The sequence below is a fragment of the Scyliorhinus torazame genome, chromosome 21 (assembly GCF_047496885.1).
Source record: "Scyliorhinus torazame isolate Kashiwa2021f chromosome 21, sScyTor2.1, whole genome shotgun sequence".
NCBI lineage: Eukaryota > Metazoa > Chordata > Chondrichthyes > Carcharhiniformes > Scyliorhinidae > Scyliorhinus > Scyliorhinus torazame.
This window is the reverse complement of record NC_092727.1, coordinates 94,424,756-94,438,938: the sequence shown is the minus strand read 5'-3', so window position 1 is coordinate 94,438,938 and position 14,183 is coordinate 94,424,756. Positions and strand designations below refer to the sequence as shown.

At 45.5% G+C, this 14,183-nt stretch overlaps 1 protein-coding gene across 1 annotated transcript in view; it reads right to left on the bottom strand.

Annotated features, from left to right (window-relative positions):
* The window catches only part of LOC140398422 (tumor necrosis factor receptor superfamily member 16-like), a 206,262-nt gene that overhangs the window by 190,791 nt on the left and 1,288 nt on the right, over positions 1–14,183 (bottom strand). The window lies entirely within an intron of this gene.

Here is a 14,183-nt window from a genome sequence, read left to right as displayed (position 1 = left end):
TAGACAGAAAATTAAGGGGACCACATGGTTAACTTCCCAATATATCCACCTGATAGGCGAGGCTCCCCATCAGGGGTAGTATTTCACCCTATAAATATGTTCTTTTATCTTTTCTGATTTTCGTATCTTTCTATTAAGTCCCCACATTTTTCACTTAACTTGCATCTGTACGTTTCTGTAATACTTAGGAGCCCACAATCTCCTGTTGCTGCATAGCCATCAAGTTCAATTATTTTGTTCCACATTCAAGTACCGTCACTTTGTGGGAGTCATTCGTTTTTTCTTAGTTTATTTATTGAGTGCCATAGTCAAAATGTACTTGCTCTCTTTCCACCTATAATCAGTATGATCTGGGATGGAAAACATGCATATTTTCTTACCTTTGGAGTGTGTATTTCAATTCAGTAGCAAACTTCCATGTGTTTAACAAAAAGAAGTGAAAGCCTTGTAAAGGAAAAGGTTCACAGCAAATTGTGAAATCTCTTGTAGTGAATGTCCAGCAGATTGGTTCTCAGGTGAACCGCGAAAATGGAGCAGATTATTTACTTTGACTGCTTAATGGCTAGCAGCTAGTTTCAGGGTGGAATCTTACCAAAAAATGCCAAAGTGTCAGTTCCGGTGAGAAAAGCGGTACAAACCCCACCAATGGTTCTCGTGGATCCGTGTGCTCTTTGCCAAAAAAAAGAGTGGGTATGGTTTACACCGGCACTGGCAGGGCAAGACGCTCTTAGAGCAGTGACCCGGCTCCAAAGAGATCGGGGTGCCATCCTTAAAGGGCACCAATGCTGCAGTCGAACAACTCCCAGTTCACATCACAGAGGTCTCGGGGTCTCTCAAACGCCACCCCTACCCCCCACCCTCTCCCAGCATTCATCGCTGGCATCCCTCCCTTCAATGTCTGCTGTTCCCCTCCCACCACCCCCCCTCGCCCCTACCCACAACACATATATGCACTCCCACCCCCATGGGGCTCCCACTACGGTCTTCCCCTGGCACTGCCCTCAGCACAGTTTGGCACGACCAGGTTGCCACTGCCAGGTTGGCAATACCAGGTTGGCAGTTCCAACCTGTGCCGGGTGAAGTGCTAGACCACTGCCCGGGCATGTCCCTCTACCCCACACTCCCCTGCTCACCAGGAGCTATATGTACCTCTACAACCCGGAGGGATCCCCTCGACTGCTCACACCTGAGCAAACCTGTCATAAATGAATATTCCATGAGGGGGAGAGTCTGGAGTTAGTCCTTACTAATGACATGCTAATGTATTAGAATGATGCTCCTGGATTCCCGTGGCATGATTCGCACTACTCTACTGGGGGCAGGGGGGCTGGGAGGGGGTAAAGAGAGGGCGGGGTGTGAAAATTCCAAAACTAAATCATGCCAGAGGGAATCGCGTTTTTCGATTCTCTCCGGATTTTGAGCCTGAGCCAAGTTTCTCACAGGCGGAGAGTATGGGCTCAAAATTGCATCAGATTCTGGCTCTCAAAATGGCTGACGACTGATGGTTCATATAATGTGAAGACGACACAGGGTATTTCTCAGCTCTGGGAGGCAGTTCCCATACCAGCCTCCCTGAACAGGCGCCGGAATGTGGCGACTAGGGGCTTTCACAGTAACTTCATTGAAGCCTACTTGTGACAATAAGTGATTTTTCATTTCAACCCGCTATTGGCTGGCGGCGGGATCTTCTTGTCCCACCACTGCCAAAGGGATTTCCCATTGAATCCGCCCCATGCCGCCGGGAAACCTGCGGCTGAGGTGCGCCATCAGCGGGAAGAAGAACCAGCCGGTGTGAACTGCCAAAAGGTCTCACTCAAGTTTTAAAATCTACATTTAAAAAATCTAGGACTTGAAGAGTCAATGGATGTTTCACTTGACAGAGCTTTGATAGCTTTTATCCTTGTGTCAAGCTGTCTCATCGCAAGCCAGTTATAGCTTGACAAAGTAATAGCCAAGTTGGCAGAGAGTCAAAGTGACCAAGTCAAAGAGAGCTGGCAGGCTATTTACACGGTCTGTGGAGCGCTTGCTCCGATCGAAACCATTGGTGCAAAAATGTAACTAAATTCTTTGTGGAATGTAGCTTGCCAAAACTGATGATAAATTGAAAGCTAACTGTTAAAAATAAAATCCAGCTGGCATCAACTCTTACAGACTAATCAGTTATATCCAGGTTAGTAACAATTCATTGGGCCTTTTGGTTAGGCTATTCAGATGGATACTGATGATTAGCCAGCAGAGAAGTGTTTAAAATGTTCAAATATGGCTGCTTTAAAAAGTTTCCATTTAGCTCTCTGGGTAGTAATCTCATCTCTGAGTCATAAATTTGTGGGTTCAACCCTCCAGTCTAGGATGTGAGCAAGTCATCTGGTCATGTGCTGATGGGGGTGTTATTTTTTGGAGGAGACAACGAACAGAAGTCCCTTCTACCTGGCCAAATGGGTATAACAATTGGAGCAATGAAACTTGACTTAAGAAACTTGACCTAAATGTTGGGAGGTTAGGAATTTTGGATGAGCAAAGAGATTTAAAGGTTTAAATATAAACATCACTAGAAGCTAGGGGACAGGGACAAACTAAAGTTAAAAGGGCGGATAAAATGCTGGTCTTTACAGCAAGGTCACTGGAAAAGAAAGGGTTTTGAATTGCTTTGCAGCTATGGTTAGACTCTGGAGACAGCTGGAGTAATGCATTCTCTGGGCATAGCGTCTCAAAAAGTATTTGGTTTGGATGCAGTGTAGATTCAGCAGGGTGATATCAGCTAAAAGGGTTAAATTATCTGGAAACGCTGCATCGACAAGGCTTATACTGTCTTGAAAATGAAAGAATAAGGGGGAAAGTAATTGAGCTGTTTAAGATTATCAAAGACATTGGTAGGTAGACAGAGAGAAAGTTTGATGGAGAAGTACAGAATAGGGCGAATTAGCTTAAAATTAGCTAGTCATTCAGGGACAATATCAGAGGGCTGTTCTTCAGAAAGGGCAGTGGACATCTGGAAATCTAGCTCCACCAAAAGCTTTTGAGGCAAGGTCAATTGAAAATTTCAAAACGGAGATTGATAGGTTTGTGTTATGCAATGGTTTTAAGGGTCACAAAAACGAGACCAATAGATGGAGCTAAGATGCAGCTCCTCGATGATGCAACTGAATGGCAGAATAGTTAACTCCTGTTCCTATGTTTAAAAAAGCCAGCGCTTTTATAATGCCTTTTGTGGTAACTTACACGAGACACAGGGTTGGGCTGATTAGGCTCCCCTTGAGACTCGTAGAGTACGAGCTTCGCCGCTGAGGGGCAGGAGAGGAAACCAGATCATAAAAACCCAACCCGAGTGTGAGCCGTGCGCAGGCAGTCCCTTTATGGACCTTTGTATGTAATATTTTCATACCTCGAAATAAATCTTTTGTTCCCTAAGCTTCCCGTGTGGCTGCTTCTGAGAACTCAGCACCTTTCAAACATTGAGATGTTCAAAAAATACTTTATAGTTAATGAAGTGCTTTTGGAGCATAGTCTCTGTTGTAATGTCGAACATGCAGTAGCCAATTTGTGCGGACCAAGTTCCCACAAACAGCAATGAGATAACGGTCACAGGATCTTTTTATATGGTTTTGATTGCTCAGGATACCAGCAATAACAGCCTATTCTTTGCAACAGGATCTTTTATGTCCACCTAAAAAAGCAGATGGGACCTTGGTTTAGCATTGCATCCCCCAGTACTGCGAAGGGTCAGGTCTAGTTTATTATGGCTTAAGTCTCTGCAGTGGGATTGTGATCCCACAGCTTTCTGTCTTAGAAGCAAGGCCGCTAGCAAGCCATAGCTGACAGTTTCCATTAGACTACTTAAAGCAGAAGGGGCAGTTCTTCTACCAAAGTAATCAGTCCCATTTGCTGTTGGTGGAATTATAGGGTGGCACGGTAGCGCAGTAGTTAGCACTGTTGCTTCATAGCGCCAGGGTCACAGGTTTGATTCCCGCTTGGTTCACTGTCTGTGCGGAGTCTGCACGTTCTCCCGATGTCTGCGTGGGCTTCCTCAAGGTGCTCCGGTTTCCTTCCACAAGTCCCGAAAGATGTGCTTGTTAGGTGAATTGGGCATTCTGAATTCCCTCTTAGTGTACCCGAACAGGCGCTAGAGTGTGGCGACGAGGGGATTTTCACAGTAACTTCATTGCAGTGTAAATGTAAGCCTACTTGTGACAATAATAAAGTTTAGTATTATGCGCCACCATATTTGCCTACATAAAAGCAGTAGTGTCTGCATTTCAAAAATAATTAATTTGTTGTGAATTGCTTTGGGATGTCCCGAAGACGTGAGTGCAGTCTTCGCACTGGCAAAGTACAATAAAGGAATGGGAAGGACAGCTGGTGTATGAAGAAGTATTTTCTTTATTCAGATGATTAGAAGAACACACAATATTGTGGAAGTGCTTAATGTGGAAGAGATATGGATCAAAGGCAGGTTTATAGAGTTAGGGCATAGATCAGGCATGATCTTATTGAATTGAGAAACAGGTTCAAAGGATTAAATAGCCAACGCTTACCCCCATGTGAAACATCACAAAGTCGACCATCTAAGAGACTTGTTAATGTTTAATGAACTTTGTGGGTCAGCGGGTATAGTTTATTTCCATGCAAAGAGCAAATGTAGGATCAGGGATGATCAACTATAATTGCAACTATGCAGTCAGGCTAAAGAAGCCTGACAAAAGAAATTTATGAATTTCCAAAGTACATTTCTTATCCTTCACCCATATTGGAATCAGTTGCAGGAATAGCAAGAAGATTATATCCACGGATTCTGGTAAATGATCAAGGAATAAAATAAAAACATATTTTAGAAAGGAGACAGATTTCAATTAAGGTTGAATTTAAATTCCTTCTTTACCTAGTAGGCTGAGAGGGCTTTAAAATCATCGCTTAAGTTCAAACTAAGTGGTCAACTTCCAGAATGGAAACTCAGTTGATTTTGCAAAAGTTGTACACATAACATTGATTGTAAAAATTGGACTTTGGATAACCATTGACTTCACAATTGCTTTAAATTAAGGCACTTTGAAGTTGCAAGGCTCTGCTTAATATTTAACCAATTTAAGGCTTTACAATTTCTATATCATCCTTGAAATTGTTGGCCACAGTTTGATTGATTTCCTTGCAGTATTTTTAATTAAAATTAAAATTTTATGAATAAATCTTGTTCCCATTAACCCTGAGTGCATGTGCACTTTACAATTTTAAATGCTATAAGAATCAGAGACACTGGTTTTGGCCAGTTGAATGGCCTCAACACAACTGTTCTGACCATCTGGTGAGCTGAGTCCATAATAGATATTCAGAAATTTACAGAATCTCATAATATTGCAATGTGCTTCTGCTAACTCAAACAGGATATAAGGACATGACATTCAATATTGAACATAAAACTCAACGGCCATTATGCTCAAATATAGTATTCTTACAGTCACAACTGCTTAACAAGCTAACTCAGCCTGGCTACTTAATGCAGCAATGATCCATTAGCCTTTAATGTTTGTTAGAATCAATTCAGTTTCTGGGGTAATTTTACCTCAAAGTTTCTAAATTATCAGGAATTTAATGGATTTGTTACTGGAATAGGTAGAATAATCCAAAAGAGGAAGACAAATTGCCATGCGAGATTGGGGTGCACTTTCCACACTTCTGCCCCCTGTCAGTTCAAGCATAAAATAAAATTGAGTTGTCCCATGGAGTTAAACCAACTTAAAGTGACATAACAGAATCAACTGAGGCATATACAAATGCAAAGATTCTGTGTCATCTTGTTATGTTTGTTTATTTGCCATTTTGTTTTAATGCTACATTCACCGGCCATAGCTCCATCACAATTTTTTTATGTGATTGATTTGCTGAAGATATAAGAAAGCTTTCTTCATGTTTTTTGAACAGCCTCTTTCTTCAGGATGCAGAACACAGAGTGATCTCTTTCGGAACCCAACAGCCTTTAGATATCTTCTGTGGGGTACTGTTTTGCTGACTAAAATCTCAAGATCCATATAGGAAGACAATTGTGCACACATGCCCACAATAACTTGTTTTAATTCAATTAGGAATTGTCCATTGGTGGGAAAAATTGGCACGTTTAAAATGAGCTGCCATGTATTGTTATTTAGGCTTCCAGCACATGACTTATTGAAGGATCAACCAATATATAATCTATTAAATGGCACATTTGTGGGTCTAGTATCTGTAAAAATGGGCAGCGCAGTAGCACAGTGGTTCGCACAGTTGCTTCACAGCTCCAGGGTCCCAGGTTCAATTCCCGGCTTGGGTCACTGTTTGTGTGGAGTCTGCACGTTCTCCCCGTGTCTGTGTGAATTTCCTCTGGGTGCTCCGGTTTCCTCCCACAGTCCAAAGATGTGCAGGTTAGGTGGATTGGCCATGTTAAATTCCCCTTAGTGTCCAAAAAGGTGAGGTGGGGTTACGAGGATAGGGTGAAGGGTGCTCTTTCCCAGGGCCGGTGCAGACCCGATGGGCCGAAAGGCCTCCTTCTGCACTTTAAATTTCTATGATTCTATGAAAATGTGAATCAAAATTTCGAAGAAAGGTTTTACTTAATGAAAAACCTTGTTAAACTATAGGTTGCTATTAGGCTAAGCACTTCAAATCTGAATTGTTTTGCCATTATCACTCCTATAGATGCAATAAAACAAACCTTCATTAGCAGCCAGTAAACCTCCATCTATCAGTCTATGCCACCCAGAGTAGGAAGTATTTCTGGCCTTTTATCAACTGAAATCTCAAGCAGTTAGGTTTACACAACTAATTTGTAGATATCAGCACCAATCAACTTCCCTCTGCTGACTGACAAGGGCTCAGTGATAACAAGATTTGATTCAGAATCCAAAAGGGAAGCAAGAATGGCTGGCTGTAATAAAACAGAATAAGAATGCTTCAAGAGAAAACATGAAACAAAACAAAAGTGACAGATAATAGGGTCTTGGTAGAAAGGTTAGATCGAACCTTTTTCTGACATCTCTGCAATGTAGGTTGCATTGCAGAACAGATTGATGGATCAGAGAAAATGGAAATGCTACACAGATAAAGCACAAGGTGCTCTTCTGAGATTTCCGTAGCAGTCATTTAAATTGAACTTCACTCAGGCTTGGTGGAAAAGCTCCGGGGCTTATTTGCAGGATCTGATTCAGAGGTGCACTAATAGACAAAGTGTGCACTCATTAGGGGAGGCAGTGGCGTAGTGGTATTGTCGCTGGAATAGTCACGCTCTGGGGATCCGGGTTCGAATCCCGCTATGGCAGATGGTGAAGTTTGAATTCAATAAAAAAACAAATCTGTAATTACAAGTCTCATGATGACCATTAAACCATTATCGATTGTTGTAAAAACCCATCTGGTTCAGTAATGTCTTTTAGGAAAGGAAACCTGCCTTCCTTATCTGGTCTGGCCTACATGTGACTCCAGACCCACAGCAATGTGGTTGACCCTGAAATGGGACGGGCATTAAGTGCTGGCCCAGCCAGCGACCCAGACTGCTTGAGATTTCAGCTGATAAAAGGCCAGACATCCCATGAACAAAGAAAAAAAAAAACATGCATTCTTTCTGCAACTATTTCATATAAATAGTAGAACGCTCATTGGAATGTGATATAAAGAAACCTATTAAATGCACTTCATAAAGTCAAATTATTTTTCTAGTCTCTTTACAGCACCATTGAAAAAGTCGTTTTTGTAATCAAATGGCGTTTAAATCCTTTTAGAATTAGTCTTCCAGCACTATTGAAATTGTCCGAATCATAAGTGAATAAATGCAATTCTGCACTGTATAGCTCAGAGTTCAGGGAGCACAGTGGTTAGCACTGTTGCTTCACAGTGCTAAGGACCCAGGTTCAATTCTCGGCTTGGGTCACTGTCTGTGTGGAGTCTGCACCTTCTCCCCTTGTCTGCGTGGTTTTCCTCCAGGTGCTCCGGTTTCCTCCCACAAGTCCCAAAAGACGTGCGTTTTAGGTGAATCCGACATTCTGAATTCTCCCTCGGTGACCTGAACAGGCACCGGAGTGTGGTGACCAGGAGTTTCACCTGCTCTTACCACTAGCCATTGGTGTGTTTGGAACGACACTCAACCTGTTTGGTTGATGAATGCACCTTCATGGCTATCATGTCCTGAAGTGGGATTCGAACCTGGAGCTTCTGCCTCAGAGTCTGGGGGGGGGGGCGGTTACAGAAATTCTGCTCGAGTAAATAGTGGACCTCAAAGTCAGCCACTGTCATCTAATTTTTTGTTGCCCATTCTGGATTTCCATTATGGACATGAAATAGCTCTTACATTAACTTGCCTGCAGAGTATAGGCAGTGAACAGTGTAGGTGCTTACAAATAATTATTGCATAATGTGTCTTGCCGCTAGATTTTTTTGATAAACGTGATGTCATACCACTGCTTGAGAGTATGTTTATTTGACCAACGATAGAATGAACCCAAAGTCAGACAATCAAAATAAGTTTTGAAGAAAGAAAAGAAAACGTGAACAAAAGATCGAAGAATTCTACCATGTAAATGGAGGTCACTGCTGGAGTCATCATTGCCTCTGCCAGATCTTTGAATGTGCTACCAATTAATCCCAATCCCTGTTTCCCCTGCATTCCTGTTTTTCTTTTTAAGCAGAGATTCAAGATAGCTGAGGTAAATAAACCAGGTTGTAGTAATACCAGATGAGAGATCATAGACACCGACATTGACATTTGGCCGAGACTTATTTCCAAGGAATGAGTAATACTTTTTTTGATTATGATCTGGTCGGAAAGATTTGTACAAAATATATTGTAATGGTTGAAAGAAAATGTACTTTTTGTTAGGTCTGTGGAGTTGTGGGGTGGGATTCTCCGACACCCCGCCGGGTGGGAGAATCGCCGGGGGTCGCGTGAATCCCACCCCCGCCGTCCTCCTAATTCTCCTGCCCCCCAAAAATTGCCCCGGCGTGAGTAGCGCCGCCCGCCTCGGAAAATGGCGGGGTCCGGCGCGACTCAATGGGCACCGTGGCTGTCCGAATTCTCCGGCCCGCGGTGGGCCGAAGTCCCGCCCGTTCTTTGCCTGTCCCGCTGGCGTAAATTAGAGTAGGTCCCTTACCGGCGGGACCTGGTGGCACAGGTGTGCTCCAGGGTTCCTGGGGGGTCGCGGGGGGATCTGGCCCCAGGAGGTGCCCCCACGGTGGCCTGGCCCGCAGTCGGGGCCCACCGATCCGCGGGCCGTGGGGGCACTCTATTGTTCCACACCAGAGGCTGTGGTCCTCCGCCATTCCCGGTGCGGATGCAAATCCCTCTGCGCATGCGCGGGGATGGCGCCAGCACACGCTGGTACTCCCGCGCGCGCATACGGCGACTCGTGCCGGCCGGCGGAGGCCCTTCGGCGGCGGTTGGCGTATCGCCAAGACCTTTTCCCGCCGGCCGGCGGGGCGCCAACCACTCCGGGGCGCACCTTTTGGGCGGCCCAACGCCAGAGTGGTTCATGCCACTCCATCCCGCTGGGTAGGGGAGAATCCCGCCCGGTTTTTTAAATAAATATTTTCATTAGCTTTTTCAACATTTTTTACATAATTTACATTACACATATTTAACTAACATTTTACAATCCCTCCCTCAACCCGAAAGCAATTCATCAACTGAAGGTAGTTTACAGAACACATTTGACGAGGTCGAGAATGAGTCGCCCGTTCAAAGATGTTGAGGACATTTGTGAAAGGTGCGGGAGGGGTCAGCCAATCATGTGCACACGTTTTGGTCATGCCTAAAGCTGAGGCACCTTCTTTAACACCATGTCGACAGTGTTGCAGTTGGACCTAGAACTTAGTCCCCTGGGGCTATGTTTGGGGTGTCGGACTTGCTGGAGCTCCAGACAGGAGCAGGGTCAGACGTCTTAGCCTTTACCTCGCTGGTGGCAAGGAGGTGGATCCTATTGATTTCAAGGTCAGTTGCTCCACCCTGTGCCTCAATAAGGCTGGGAGACTTAATGGAGTTCCTAAGCCTAGAGAAGGTTAAATGTAGCTTCAGAGGGAATGAGGAAGGGTTTCACAAGAGATGGTGTCCGTTTATATCTCACTTTAAGGAATTTACCTCAGTCAGCAGCTAAAAGGAGGGGGTAGCTGTTTTTTCAATTGTTTTCATGACCTTCCTCTCATCGAGATCAGTTATCAAACTTACTCGGTCTATCTCTGAACATATCTGAGTGGAATCAATCTTCTTAGCACAACATTAGCTAAATATACTGTCGCACCATGACATTTAGTTGAAAGGGTTGCTATTAGGGGTCAGATCTGATTCACTGTTAATGTAGTTACAATAAACACTAGTGAGGTTGTTTCCGCTTGTTCAGCTGTGCGTACAATTTGATTTCCCTAATGCAAAACGCAGAGACCACGCTGAGGTGATGAGAACAGTGTAAACACATAAATCAAATGATACTTATAGAATCATAGAATTTACAGTGCAGAAGGAGGCCATTCAGCCCATCAAGTCTGCACCAGCTCTTTGAAAGAGCACCCTACCCAATCCCACACCTCCACGCTATCCCCATAACCCAGTAACCCCACCCAACACTGAGGGCAATTTTGGACACTAAGGGCAATTTTAGCATGACCAATCCACCTAACCTGCACATCTTTGGACTGTGGGAGGAAACCAGAGCACCCGGAGGAAACCCACGCACACATGGAGAGAGCGTGCAGACTCCGCACAGACAGTTATTCAAGCCGGGAATCGAACCTGGGACCCTGGAGCTGTGAAGAAATTGTGCTAACCACTATGCTACCGTGCTGCCGTTCTTATCAGTTGATGATTTTGAATATTTACAATTTTGAAATTGATTTTAATGAGTCATTAGAACAGTCACCTTTAATTTTCCCAGATTGGTGCTACCATTTGTGCACTAGGAACTGAGCACCCTACAATTTTTAAAGCATTTTTCCTGGTCTATCCTCCAGTCCTTGTTACCAGTGCATCTGACTGTTAGTTCACCACCTTCCCAGCCCTACTCAGCATCTTTGAGCTTAGATCAGATTCTCACGATTACATCTAATCGGAAATGCTTTTCTTGATACCTTACTGTACTGCTGCAACACCATTGCACTCAGCTCATTGCCTCTGCCACAGAAGATGGGCAAAGGGGCATTTTCTCCCATGCTTGTTAGTCTGTAAATAGATTTATCACAAAAACGAATGGATAGGTTTCAGTGAAAGTTGGTGCACATATATAGTGTAGCCCAAGGAAGAACTCATTAGTTTTTGGCAAAAATACGGGTCTGAATCCTGGATTTTATTTTAACAAGACCATTAACATTGGTAAGCAAGGTGAATTGACTTATTTTAAGAATATTGTTTTTTTTTAAATTTAGTATGCTGTTGATTCATAGAATCCCTACAGTGCAGAACGAGGCGATTCAGCCTGTCGAGTCTGCACAGACCCTTCGAATGATCACTCTACCCATGCTCAGCACCCCAGCCCCATAACCCCATATCATAATCCTATGCACCATGGGGTAATTTATCATAGCCAATCCACCTAACCCCATCTTTGGACTGTAGGAGGAAACCTGAGCACTCGGAGGAAACTCACGTGGACCCGGGATAATGTACAAACTCCACACAGTGATCTCGGATCACTGGCACTGCGAGTAGTAGTGTTAACATGCCATGTTTTAGAGTGTTGTGGATTGTCTCAGCCGCGTGGTTCAGTTTGCAACAGCTGTTCGGATGTGAGCAGCGTTTTCGTAGCAGGTTGTTGGATATGCATTGACCTGACGCCTCCCTGGTGAACGGGAAGCTCTTAATAAATGGCATTGACATGTTTTACGGGACAACGGATCAGCTAGAAGTACATAATTGTTCTAATGCAGTGTATTGTTGAGCTAACATGGCGTGGCTGTCGTGTGCGGGTTTTGATTTCTGAACCGAAAATCTCACTTCAAATCGGCAACATGAGGTGAAAAGTGTGCAAGATAATTTAATAAATTATAAATTAAAAGGAGGCGATGGCAGACTCAAACAATTGAGCGATTAGACACACAATCCGGAGAGCGAGAAGTCTGGCTTCAATCGTTTACAAGCCGACCAACAAAAAGCAAGGCAACTTAAAAATGAATCTTCCAGATCTACACTTTCCCGGTACATCCTTATCAGTTTTAATCGCTGGCCGCCAGCTGGGGTAGCTATAAATCACACAATTGACTCTTTTCCGCAAGTCGCCCTAGATCCCGAACTGCAACTATCGGTTCTAATCCAATTTCACTCTGCACCCTGCCTCCTTTTATACTCTTCCTTTCCAAGAATGTATTCAATTCCCCCTTTGAATCGAGTTTGTCTCAAAACCCAGTTGTGGTAAATCGTTCTAGTCTGCAAACCGTCTCTGTGGAAAAATATAACTCCTGGCTTTGGCCACCTAGTGTGAGAATCGTGAACGTTCGTCCCATTTTTTCCCCAACCCAATTCGAGGATTAGCTGCAGGAAGGAATTACCTCCAGAGAGTTGATGAGATTATTGGGTGCTCTGCCTGTAGTGGTGTTCACTTCATTCACGGACATGTGCCTCCAAAGGACGGGAATGCCGATTTAGAAACTGTTATCCTATTCCCCTCTCTCTCTCTCTGAAAGAGCATTTCGATGTCTCTCGCAGTTTGTCTGCAACTTTCAAAAAGATCTTTAAACGGGAGGTCATTTGCTATTGTGCCCCTTGCTGGCAAGATCAATGAACGAATGGATGTATTTCGTCTGGAGGAAGGGGCTGCTTGCATTTGCAAGGAGAGTCAAACGCAATTTTGCCTCCCTGGAAATTTTTCATGATCTGATACTAAATGAGAAGATAATCATAAAGGTTTTTTTTTAAAACATCGCAATTGGTAATGTCTTGCTGTTTGAGGCAGGAATCTGGCACAGAATCCCTCCCGCTTTTCCCTGCAGCTCGAATATTTCAGCATTGCTTATTTTAGTTTTTCTACAGTTTGCTGTCCATCCTTTACTTGGATCTCTTGATGCCGCTTATATTGATGGTTTAATAAACTATTCGTTCGTGCCCTTTACCCGGACGTCAATTTCATTTGATGTGAACTAAACCACGCCACTAAGAGTAGACGCCGGATATATTTTAGTTTGGACCCCCCCCGCCCCCCACACCTTAAGCTAATTGCAGAGTTTGAACTCCAGGCCACCTTGACCAGCGAGGTGACACTTCTTGGGCGTCATTCTCCGACCCCCCGCCGGGTCGGAGAATGGCCGTTGGCCGCCGTGAATCCCGCCCCCGCCCCCGCCGAAGTCTCCGCTCCCGGAGATTGGGCGGGGGCGGGAATCCAGCCGCGCCGGTTGGCGGGACCCCCCGCTGGATTCTCCGGCCCGGATGGGCCGAAGTCCCGCCCAGAAACTGCCTGTCCCGCCGGCGTAAATCAAACCTGGTATTTACCGGCGGGACCAGGCGGCGTGGGCGGGCTCCGGGGTCCTGGGGGGGGGCGCGGGGCGATCTGACCCCGGGGGGTGCCCCCACGGTGGCCTGGCCCGCGATCGGGGCCCACCGATCCGCGGGCGGGCCTGTGCCGTGGGGGCACTCTTTCCCTTCCGCCTCCGCTACGGCCTCCACCATGGCGGAGGCGGAAGAGACTCTCCCCACTGCGCATGCGCGGGAAACTTTCGGCGGCCGCTGACGCTCCCGCGCATGCGCGGAGAAACTGACAGCGGCCGCTGACGCTCCCGCGCATGCGCCGCATTTCCGCGCCAGCTGGCGGGGCAACAAACGCCATTTCCGCCAGCTGGCGGGGCGGAAATCCCTCCGGCGTCGGCCTAGCCCCTCAATGTTGGGGCTAGGCCGCCAAAGATGCGGAGACTTCCGCACCTTTTTGCCGGCGCGATGCCCGTCTGATTTGCGCCAGCTTTGGCGCCAGTCGGCGGGCATCCCGCCGTTGGGGGAGAATTTCGCCCCTTGTGTGGGAGGTTGTTTTTGTTTACAATGTTTAAAGCGGCGCAGTTGGCTTGAGTTAAAATTGCTTCCAACAAGAGGAAAACTATTTCCTCGGTCCTTCAAGTCCCCCCCCCCCCCCCCCCGCCTTCCCCAGTGCTCCACACTCACTCCTGCACCAATGTCCTTGAAGGAGAAAAGAGAAACATTGTCATTCGTTTCAAAATGCAAGCCCAGGACTAGTGAGTGGAGCAGTCAGACTGACAATCAC